At 33.5% G+C, this 11,228-nt stretch overlaps 1 non-coding gene across 1 annotated transcript; it reads right to left on the bottom strand.

Moving 5' to 3' along the window:
* Window positions 1-9,013: 9,013 nt before the first annotated feature.
* LOC128295642 (small nucleolar RNA R71) lies at window positions 9,014-9,119 on the bottom strand. The gene has a single exon (XR_008286202.1). It is a non-coding gene; the product is annotated as a small nucleolar RNA R71 (small nucleolar RNA).
* Window positions 9,120-11,228: the final 2,109 nt, after the last annotated feature.

Here is an 11,228-nt window from a genome sequence, read left to right as displayed (position 1 = left end):
TTAATAAGTGAAAAGCTAGAACTAAATTATAAATCATTTGAGCCCTAATCACATATATCCAATTGGTCCCTCCGCTAGCTTGTTGAAACCAGAAATGAATTGCATGTTGAATCGAATGATCAAATATGGGTAGAAATGGTAAAAATGAAGAAATGAGAAACATTTAGAAATGAATGTGGTTTTCTCAAAAATAAAAATGACATGGAAATGAATTTATGGTTTTTGAATTAAATGAAGTTCGAAAATGGAAATAAATCATTTTGTCATAGTGTATTCACTGAATGTAGAAATATTAAATATATTTTCTCATAAATTCTTTTATGGTAAAGCTGTCATGATTTTAACGAAATTAGAATTGGGTTGAGAAAATTATTTAATTAGGAAATTAATTAATTTAAATTAATTTAATATCTTTATTTTGGGAAATAGAAAAACAAATATCATGTTGGATCGAATTATAAAATAATAGGTTAAAAGGCCATAAAGTACTTATAATTGGACCCGATATAGAAGAGGCCAAAAATACCCTCATGATAATGCTTGGGACAACAAACCCTAGTATAATCAACTAGGGTTGTCGCCCTTATACTGCTAGTTGGACTAGGAGTTCGTTTTTCTATTTGAAATAAATTTTTACAATTCAACTTGGATTTCACCTTTTCTCCCTATAAATAGATGGCACCAATAGGGCTTAAAACAGAAGTTTAAGATGTATTTATTCTACCCAAAAATAGTAAGAGTTTTATTCTCTAAATAAAAATTCTATTTTCCAGAATAACAATTCTATCGGTTTCTATTGAGAGTGATTTTGCTTTCACATTAAAATTAAATAAAACTATATTTGGCTTTGTGTTTGATTTGAATCGTTTGAGCCCACACTCGAAGCAGTTTATGTTACGAGAATATCGGAGAAGGTCATTCGATTGAAAGCTAGGGACGATAAGGATTTATCTAGCAGAAAAAATAGGTGTGATTTCAATAAAGGGTTTACTACTATAAATATCACAAACTGGCTTAGTTTTCAAAATTTTTGTTTCACTAGTTTATTGAGATTGCCTCACAGTGACTCAATTCAATGGGTATAGGAATTATCGTTTTAATGACTTACAAATGTTTTCAAGATTTAATGTAAGACGCATGCATCATCTTAATGCATATCGTTTTTTGCAAAAATGTTTTCAAAAAAATTTCTTAATACAAAGATGGTAATGAATGAATATTTTATTTTTTGTTAAAAAATGACACCTACTCTATTAAACATACTCATTGAGAACAAACCAAATGGAAATAACTATAAGGAATCGAAAAGGAACCTCATGATTTTCTTAAGTTGTGAAAAACTGAAAAAAGTCATTGGTAATAAATTCCCTATGGCCACTCAAGCTGAGGCTAGAAAACGTTAGAAGGGGTCTGATGAGATAGCTCGTTGCTATATGTTGGCAAGCATGACCAACACCTTTTATAAGCAACTCAAGAGCTATAACAGTACTAAAGTGATTTTAGACAAACTAGAGGGCATGTTCGAAAGCCATGCTACCTTGACTTGACAATCAACTATCACTAGTTTGATGAATGTTGAGTAAAATCCTGACACCCCATACAAGAACCATATGATTACTCTTATGGGATACTTTTCTGATACTACGGATAATGAGGCCAATCTCGAATAGAACACACAAATAGAGATGGTTTTCAAAATCTTGTCCAAGATTTTGAGGGATTTAGGGTGGAATATAACCTTGGGAATAAGAATCTGACGCTTAGACACCTCATAAAGGAATTACAATCCAAGGAGTTAAAGTTGAATGGTTGTCAATCGGTTCGAAAAATAGAAGCAAACTTAGTAGTTGCTTCTTTGTCTGAAAAGAAGGGAAAACACATTAAAAGAAACAAGGCTAAGCTCCTTAGGCCACCTCAAGTGGAAAGGAAGAGAACTAAGAAGCCTAAAGACTTATTCAAGTCTAAATGTTTCTTCTATAGTAAGAAATGTCATTCCAAGTCAAACTGTGAAAGACTTGAAGGATTACCTAGCCATTAAGGGAAAAGGTATGAAACTCTTTATGGAAGATTCAATAGACCACTAGGTTATTAATTCTAGAGCCATTAATCATGTTTGCATTTCTCTATAATGGTTTGAGGAAACGAAAGATCTTAGAGATAAGAGTCAATCATTGCAGACTGAAAATGAGGCAACCGTGACAGCTGAAGTAGTGAGAGATGTACATCTTTATTTTGATTATTTTAGGAAGATTATTTAAAATAAAACATTTTCTATGTACCAAGTTTCAAAACAAAATTAATTTCTGTTGCATGTTTACTTAAAGATGACTTGATCGTGACTTTTAATAATAGTATTGCAATATTTAGAAAACGTAAACTTATTTGTAATGAATAGATGTCAAATAATCTCTATTTTATCAAACCAAAAATGTACACACCCTGAAATTGAAATTTCGAATAAAATACTTAAAACTTCTCACTCTGATAAGTCGTACCTTTGGCATTTGAGACTTGGTCATATTAACCAAGAGAGAATCACTAGACTTGTGAAAGATGATCCTGTAAATTCACTTAAAAAATTTAATCTTCCATAATGTGAATCTTGTTTGGAAGGTAAGATGACTAAGCAATCTTTTAATACAAAAAGAACGAGGGTCATGAAACCTTTAGAACTTCTACACACTGATGCAGTTAACTAGGATAAAATCTCATTATCTATGAGGTACTATAAGAACTCATCAGTTAAATATTCCCCATCTCGATCAACCGAAGTGCCTTTATGGGTAAAACTAGTTGTTTCTCCACTTGAAACTCTTTGAATTTATCAATTGTTTCACTCCTGCAGTGCATCAGCTATACATACCCATATCTGGAATAGTCATCAATAAAGGTGACATAATACTCGTAACCACCTCTTGCACTAACGCTCAAGGGGCTAACATATGTCAGTATGCACAAGTTCTAGGGGTTTTCCAACCCTTATTCCTTTCGCATTAAAAGATTGCTTAGTCATCTTTCACTCAATGCAAGATTCACATTGTGGAAGATCAACTTCTTTAAGCAAACTAAAGATATCATCTTTCACAAGTCTAGTGATTCTTTCTCGGTTAATATGACCAAGTCTCGAATGCCAAAGATACGCCTCATTAGAGTGAGAAGTTTTAAGTCTTTTATTCGATATTTCAACCTCAAGTAATGTGTACATTTTTGGTTCGATAAAATAGAGATTATTTGACATCCATCCATTATAGGTATGATTACGATTTCTAAAGATTACAATTCCATTATTAAAAGTCACGCTCAAATCTTCTTTATATTAACATGCAATGAAAATTAAGTTTCTTTTGAAACTTGGTACATATAAAACGTCTCTTAAAAAAATCTTCCTAAAATTATGAAAATAAATATGTACACATCCCACTACTTCAACTACCACACTTCTCTCGTTCCTTTCTGCAATGATAAGCTCTTATCTCTAATATTTTTGTCTCATTGAACCCCGGTAGAGAAACACAAACATGATTAGTGGCTATCGAATCAATGACCCAGTGGTCTATTGAATCTTCCAATAAACAAGCTTTTATCATCAAGAGTTCCATACATTTGCCTTTGGTAGCAAGGTATTCCTTCCATTATTTACAGTTTGCCTTGAAGTGCCATTTCTTGCTGCAGAAGAAGCATTTAAAATTAGGTAAGTCTTTAGGCTTTCTGGTTCTCTTCCTTTCCACTTGTAGTGGCTTAGAAACATTAGCCTTGCTTTTCTTAGCGTGCTTTCCCTTCCTTTTTGAGAAAGAAGCGACGACTATATTTGCTTCTCTTCAAATTGGTTGATCACTGTTCGACATCAACTCATAGGATTGTAACTCCTTCATGAGTTGTGTAAGCATCAGGTTTTTGTTTCCAAGCTTATAGGCGACCTAAAAACCAACAAAATCCTTTGACAAGCTTTTGAAAACTATCTTGATTTGAGTGTTCTAATCTAGATTTACCTCATTGTTCATGGTCTCGGCAAAGTAGCCCATAAGAGTGATCATATGGTCTTTGACTGGAATGCCAGGCTTTTGTTGGGCATTCATCAAGCTAGTTATGGCAGACTATCGAACCAAGGCAGTTTGGCCTCCGAACATGTCTTCTAAGTTATATAGAATTATTTTAGCAGTCTAATAGCTCTCTAGTTGCTTATACAAAATACTGGTCACGCTTGCTAGCATATAGCAATGAGCTATCTCATCAAACTCTTCCTAGCATTTTCTAGCCTTAGCAGGAGTGGTTGGTGTGAACTTACTATAAAGAACTGTTTTAAGTTTCTCACAGCTCTAAAAATTATCAGGTTCCTTTTCTATTCCTTATAATTACTTTTGTTCAATTTTTTTTAGTGAGTATGTTTAATAAAAGAGTTGGTGTCATTTTTGAACTGAAAATAAAACATTCATATATTAATATATTCTTATTAAGCAAATGTTTGAAAATGTTTTACAACATTACAATATGTATTAAGATGATGCATACATCTTGCATTACACATTGAAAACATTTATAAGTCGTTGCAACAATAATTTCTACACCCATTGAATCAAGCCACCTTGGGGTGATCATTATCAACTCGTAAGAACATGGATTTCAATCCATTTAGCATATGAACCTAATTGCTTAGGCATTCACACGTACTAGTAATTTTGTATTGTTTGGCCATCATTCTAACTTAAATAAAGCTTTGTGGGGAGTTACTTAACTAAAAGATCTTGAGTGTATAATCATCAACTCAACACCTATTGCATCATGCACCACGAATGAGTCATCATGGGACAATCTCACCAAGTAACCGGGTTTGACTAGTTGTCCTCTTTTGAAGATATAATTTCTGGACCTATCGCATGATAATGCCTACCACAAGGGTTAGTCCAACTATGATAAGATCATAATAAACTTATGCTTACTTTCAACAAGTCTCCTCAGTGAAATCCACATGACAATGTCTACCTTGGGGCAGATCCATTTAATGCCATCACAGGAGACCATTGATGGTGGTCGTAGGTCTTGTTTAGGGGCCTTCACTTACTCAATATTTTGAAACCATGCAAGGTTTTTAATTTCTAATTTCTATCATGTATGATCAATATATGCATGACAAGTACATGTGGCATTCTTTCTTAAACTATATGGCATGCTTATCTCATGTATGCATGACATGCTATGGAAACTTTATGATATTCATATTCAATTATTGACAAGAGTCAATCAAACCATTTTTATTCTCCATAGTTTTTCTTTTAAGGGAAAAACCGAAAAAGTGAATGTGAATCGTGCACCTGGTAAGTTCCTAAGAAATGGAGGTGATTCATCTTTGACCACTTAAAAACCAAGTCTTTCCTTGCCAGATCCAATCCTGGACATGCACCTTCTCATTACCACACTTCTCACAGTAATCAAATAACCTAAAGAAGTGAATGGAACAATTCAACACATGTATTTTCCCATTACCACACTTATCTTTGATAGATTAACTATGGATCATCTAATACATATATATCAAAATTATATCATAAATAATTATTAAACAGATATATAAAGAGATGATTAATAAAATAAAATTATCAGCCAAGGTTTCCATGGTTCTATTTCTAGAAAATAAATGAAAAACAAAAATTACGAAGTTTTTCATCAAAAGGCATTCCTTGTGTCTTCGACAGTTATCGCTCAATCTTCTCCTCGACATGGACTACATTTTAGAAAAATTACATTTATGTCCTATGTTCATTTTCGGCTCCCAAGAATTCTATAAATAAACATAATCCTACGTGGAGATGATAGTCGACAGTCTATTTCCTATGATCAACAACCTCGGCAAAAAATGATAATTATAAAATACATATATAATATTTCATTCATTCACATACATTCCCCTAAACATGCAAATAATTACAAGAATGCCACATCTTGTCAAATAGTAATCAAACAAGATGAAGAGAGAGGTTTGGTCTTGATTTACACCCTAAACATAGCACAAACCTGGCTATGATACCAATTATTGGAAAAAAAATCCGGTTTGAAAATAGTTTTCTTGAACAACAAAAAATGATAATTTAAAAGACCGACCTAGTTTGTGATATTTATATCAATAAAACTTAACTGAATTTGTACCTGTGTTTTTAGATAAGCGGATCCTTGATTTTTTTGAATTTCAACCAAATGATCTTCTCTACTATTCTCGTACCACAAATAGCTTCGACTGTTGGCTTGAACCAATTGAACCAAAACATAGAATTAGAAAAAGTTTTCCTTTTCGGGTTGAACATATAAAATTGTTATACTGAAAAAAATGTTTATAACTTGAGAATAAATTCTCTTTATTGTTTCAGCAAAATAACGATCTCTCAAAAGTTTTCTAAATAGCTTTATAAGTGTCTATTTATAAAAAAGAGAAGGTAGAATCCTTGTAGAGTCGTAGAAGTTTAATTCCACTAGAAAAAAAAATCCTAGTTTATAGGGACATCAACCCTAGTTAATGATACTATGGTTTTTCCGTCCCACCTCCTTACTTGAAGGGTTTTGAGCCTCTCTCACGTCGAGTCCAATTACAAGTACTTACTAGGCCTTTTTCACCCAAGACTCTGTAATGTGATTCAACCTAATTCAATTATTCTATTTTTCAAAATAAACTTTAATATCTTCATATTAAATAATTTTCCCACCCTAATTTTACCCCAATAAAATTTTGACAATTTTACTTTATTAAAATTTTGACGATTTTACCCCTGATAAAATTTTGAGAAAATTCATTCAATATGTTACAACTCAACATGTTCACTATGATGGAATGATTTATTTTCACTTTTGGGATTCAAAACAGTTCAAAAATATAAACTCATTCTTCCATCATTTTTTTTAGTAATCCGATATATGATTGCAAGTTTCCATTTTCATTTTCATTTCCGTTTCCATTTTTTGGAAACCTACATTCATTTACAAATGATTCCATTTCTCCATTTCGAAGAAAACCATAATCATTCCTGTATGTTTATCATTTCTCTTTTTCTGTTCATTCTGTTCATTTCTATTCAAATGCGCAATCGATTTGTAGTTTCAAAAACCTAGCGGAGGGATCGATTGGACATATGTAGTTGAGGCTCAAATAATTTATAATTAAGTTCTGACTTTTCACCAATTAATTATAAACTCATTTAGGCACGAAGTCATTCCACTATAGTATTGTGACTGAGCTCTCCTCAAGGACATACCATTATGAAAGAAACTACTATGTGTTCATCCAATAACCTTATCATGAGTGTGTTACCCTTATAGGATATCCTTGATCTCTTTGGGATAATATTCATTCTCCTAATATGATCCTAATATGAAAAGTCAATCACTATCAAATAGTGATCAAGTCATCCATCACAAAGATGGATGGCTAGTGACCATGTTTGTTTTTCATCAACAATGTAATGCCAAGGAGAGGATATCATTACCCATATTTTGGGCTACAAAATTCCACTGTTGTGAATCATACTACATACTACAGAATTTGTACACCCAACGCACCAGCTTTCGGTTCCTTATATATTTGATCTTAGGCTTTTACTTACATCAAAGTATACTAGTCACACATATATAGTCCATCATCCAATCAGGATTTAAGTATGCCACAGTATGAATGTCACAAGTGAATAAATTCATAAACATGTTTGGGATCTATTTTACTTGGGTTTTGTCCGATGTACTGTCAGTCCAGTCAGTCACATTTCTGTGTCTATCTTCTGGGAGTCATCCGATCTGATGCCCAAGACAAGTTATCTTCCCAATTGGACTTGATAGACGACATATTAGTCTTGCAACCAGTTTGCTCATTTCTAATTAGACTAAGGACACGTTTAGATATGTCTACTAATACAAGTTGTCTTTCCATACTATGATTCAACCACGTAATATCGCTTATTATTAATTAAACATTAGACAACCAATGAACAACATTTGCTTCCATTTTGTTTTGCGTGCAAAAACCATATGAGAACAGTATACAAAGTATTAATGTAATTTATAAATAATTTTATTAACCAATATGTTTGAAAAAATTACAAGTATGTTCGAGAGACAAACCAGACTAATTTGTCTAAATTGGTAAAGATGAGACTGAGACATAAAATTGAGCCAATTTGGAAGTGTGAGTGATTTAGATCCCTAATTTGAGATTTAATCAACAACATAGAAGTTGACCAACTACTTCTTGTTATCGTATTTAGTAGTTTTATATTTTGCATTATTTACAATTTAGTCTGATTTGTCGCAATTCGATGCAGCAGATTAAACTAGTTTCCACATTTAAGGAGCTTGAATACAAGCATTTTCGTTATGTTTTTAATTTAGTTTCTTTAGTTTTGTTTACATTTAAAAAAATATGCACATCGGGCCTTTTATTAACCTTAAAGGCTGAATGAGGCCTAAAAGAGCTAACATACTTTATGAGTGTGCAGGAGACTATTAGAGGGCATTTTGGGTCAATAATGAATGTTATTTCGTAACATGAGAGATCCAATGTCGCGACACAAGCTGAGGGTGTCGCGACATACCCCTGAAGATGGCTATGGGGGAACTTGTTGGTTACTAAAGAGGAACATACCCGCAAACGTGCATATGGCTCAAAATGAGAGAACTCTAAGGGACTATGCCTTACCAAGTCTAAACATGGTTCATGAAAGTATAGCAAGACCGGCGATTACAACTAATAATTTTGAAATCAAAATGGCGATGATACAAATGATTCAAAATAATCTACATTTTGGGGGCACTCTAACAGAGCACCCCAATCAACATTTAGAATAGTTTCTTCAAATTTATGATACTTTTAATTATAACTGCGTCACTGATGACACTATTCGTCTTCGATTATTCCCCTTTTCTTCGATTCAAAACACTTTTCTTTTGTTATACTCTCATGCACCAGGGTCTATCACGACATGGGATGAACTTACTGGAAAGTTCCTACATAAGTTTTTCCCAATCAATAAAACAGACCAACTAAGAAGAGAAATCGATGTCTTTAGACAGATGGGGGGAGAAAGTTTTTATGAGATGTTGGAATGTTTCAAGATGTTGATTCAAAAATGCCCGCACAACAGGTTTCCTTAGTGGATGAGATTGCAAAAATATTTTATAATGGGTTGGATGCCAACGTACAATTTAGATTAGACGGAGCAACAGAAGGAGCCCTTATGAATAAGACATACGAGGACACGTATGAAATTATTGAAACTATGGAATTAAACTTCTGTCAATGGCCGACTGAATGATTCACATATGGTCAGAAACTCGCTACAGTCAAAGCTATTCAAAAGGATGATAAGTATCAGCAAATAGTGGATAGACTCAACCGTCTATGCATGAAGGAGATAAGCTACACTTCCATTATATCAATAGTCTTGATGATGATATAAATTAAATTAAGAATAGGGGTGGAAACCTTTATTGAAATACATACAATCCCAGCTGGAGAGATCACCCAAATTTAGATGGGGATGAAAACAAGGGGGAGGTAACTGTTTAAACCAAGTTAAAAAATACTAATTATCAACCTCATTACTTGCAAAAGCCTTAGGATAGAGCCAAACCAAGTGACCATACTACATGTGGTCAACGTCTGGAATAAGAACAGATGTCAAGCAAATGCAATCTGTGTGCACTGACTCAACAAGAACATTGACTAAGCTTGAAGATCAAATGAGCCAACTAGTGAGCATGATGGGTGACATTAAAAGATTAATTGGCATAGGTATCCCTAGCAATACAGAGGATAATCCATGGAGGGAAGGAGAAATACCAATCCAGAGGTAACTGTGTAGCCTAGAAATACTTACCTCAGAGGTAACTATGGATAATATTGAAAAACCTCAAAATAACTCCCTAGAAGAAGAAAATAGACTTGAACCAGAGGAGGAAAATGCACTAACGGTTAAGACAAGGAAAAAGACACTTAAAGATGTCAAAAGCACAAAAGTCTCATTCCCATCATGATTAGAAGAAAGACAAAAGTTAAATGAGGATGAATTTGTTTAAAAACTTAAATGTTAACCTACCCTTGATTGAATTAATTAAGAAGGTTCCTAAGTACGCCAGGTTTTTAAAGGATATGATGGCAAGGCATAAGAAAATAAAGGTAGGATAACAAGTTAATTTAAGTGCCTCTTGTAATGTAATAATTTCCAACCAAGTATCACAAAAAGTGAAAAGCCCCGGGCAGTTTTACCATTCCCATAGAAATAGGGAATATTCACTTTAACAGAGCCTTGTGCGATTCAATATCTAGTATTAATTTAATGCCCTTATCAATTTTTGAAAATCTTGGGTTAGGGAATCTTAAAGCAACTCAAATAATATTACAATTAGCTAACAGGTCTTCAGTACACCCAAATGGTGTACTAGAAGATGTGTTAGTCAAGGTTTGAAGCTTTATTATTCCTACAGATTTTGTAGTACTTGACTTTGAAGAAGATCGTGAGATACCAATCTTACTAGGAAGACCTTTCCTGGCCACTTTTTATCCACCGTTAATTTAGAGAAAAATGAGTTGATAATTAAAATTAATGGTGAAATTGAAACCTTCAAATGTGGCTATTACCTGAACGAGGAAAGTAGAAGGAAATTAGGGGAGCATTGCAAAAACTTATCTATTACTACATTCCCAAATCAAAGGAAATGTTTCCTTTTATGAATACAAAAAGAATAAACAAGTTCAAGGAACGGGACAAACAAGCAAGGGTGGAATGGCACGACGGACGGTGGACCAACATTGATAGAATAAAAAAACCGTCTACGGGTGAATTGACAATACTGTTGGATAAATCTGGCAGTATAACTTAAAATTTGTCAATTGTTGCATGATAATTGAAAATTATTGTAAACTTAACTAACCATATAGTTTAGACTTTAACTTTTATTTGATTTAGGTTTATCTTTAGATCGAAACATCCTTAAGATGGAGTTTTAGGTTAAAACAGAGTCGTTGTCATAACATCAAAACAACAAGCCACGATGTAACAGACAAATCTGAGAATCTCCAAACTGGTGGATGTGCCGTGACATAGAACCCCTGTGTCGCAACATTGGTATCCTACTAGGGATGTCGCGACACGAAACCCTTGTGTCGCGATATCACTACTATTTCTTGTAGGGTTGACCCAACCCATTACGCAACCCGACAACTTAAACACTACTTTTACCCAATTTTTAAGCCT

This window comes from Gossypium arboreum, chromosome 7, assembly GCF_025698485.1.
Source record: "Gossypium arboreum isolate Shixiya-1 chromosome 7, ASM2569848v2, whole genome shotgun sequence".
Classification (NCBI taxonomy): Eukaryota; Viridiplantae; Streptophyta; class Magnoliopsida; order Malvales; family Malvaceae; genus Gossypium; species Gossypium arboreum.
Note: the sequence above shows the minus strand (reverse complement) of the source record. Positions and strands in the feature narration are given on the sequence as shown.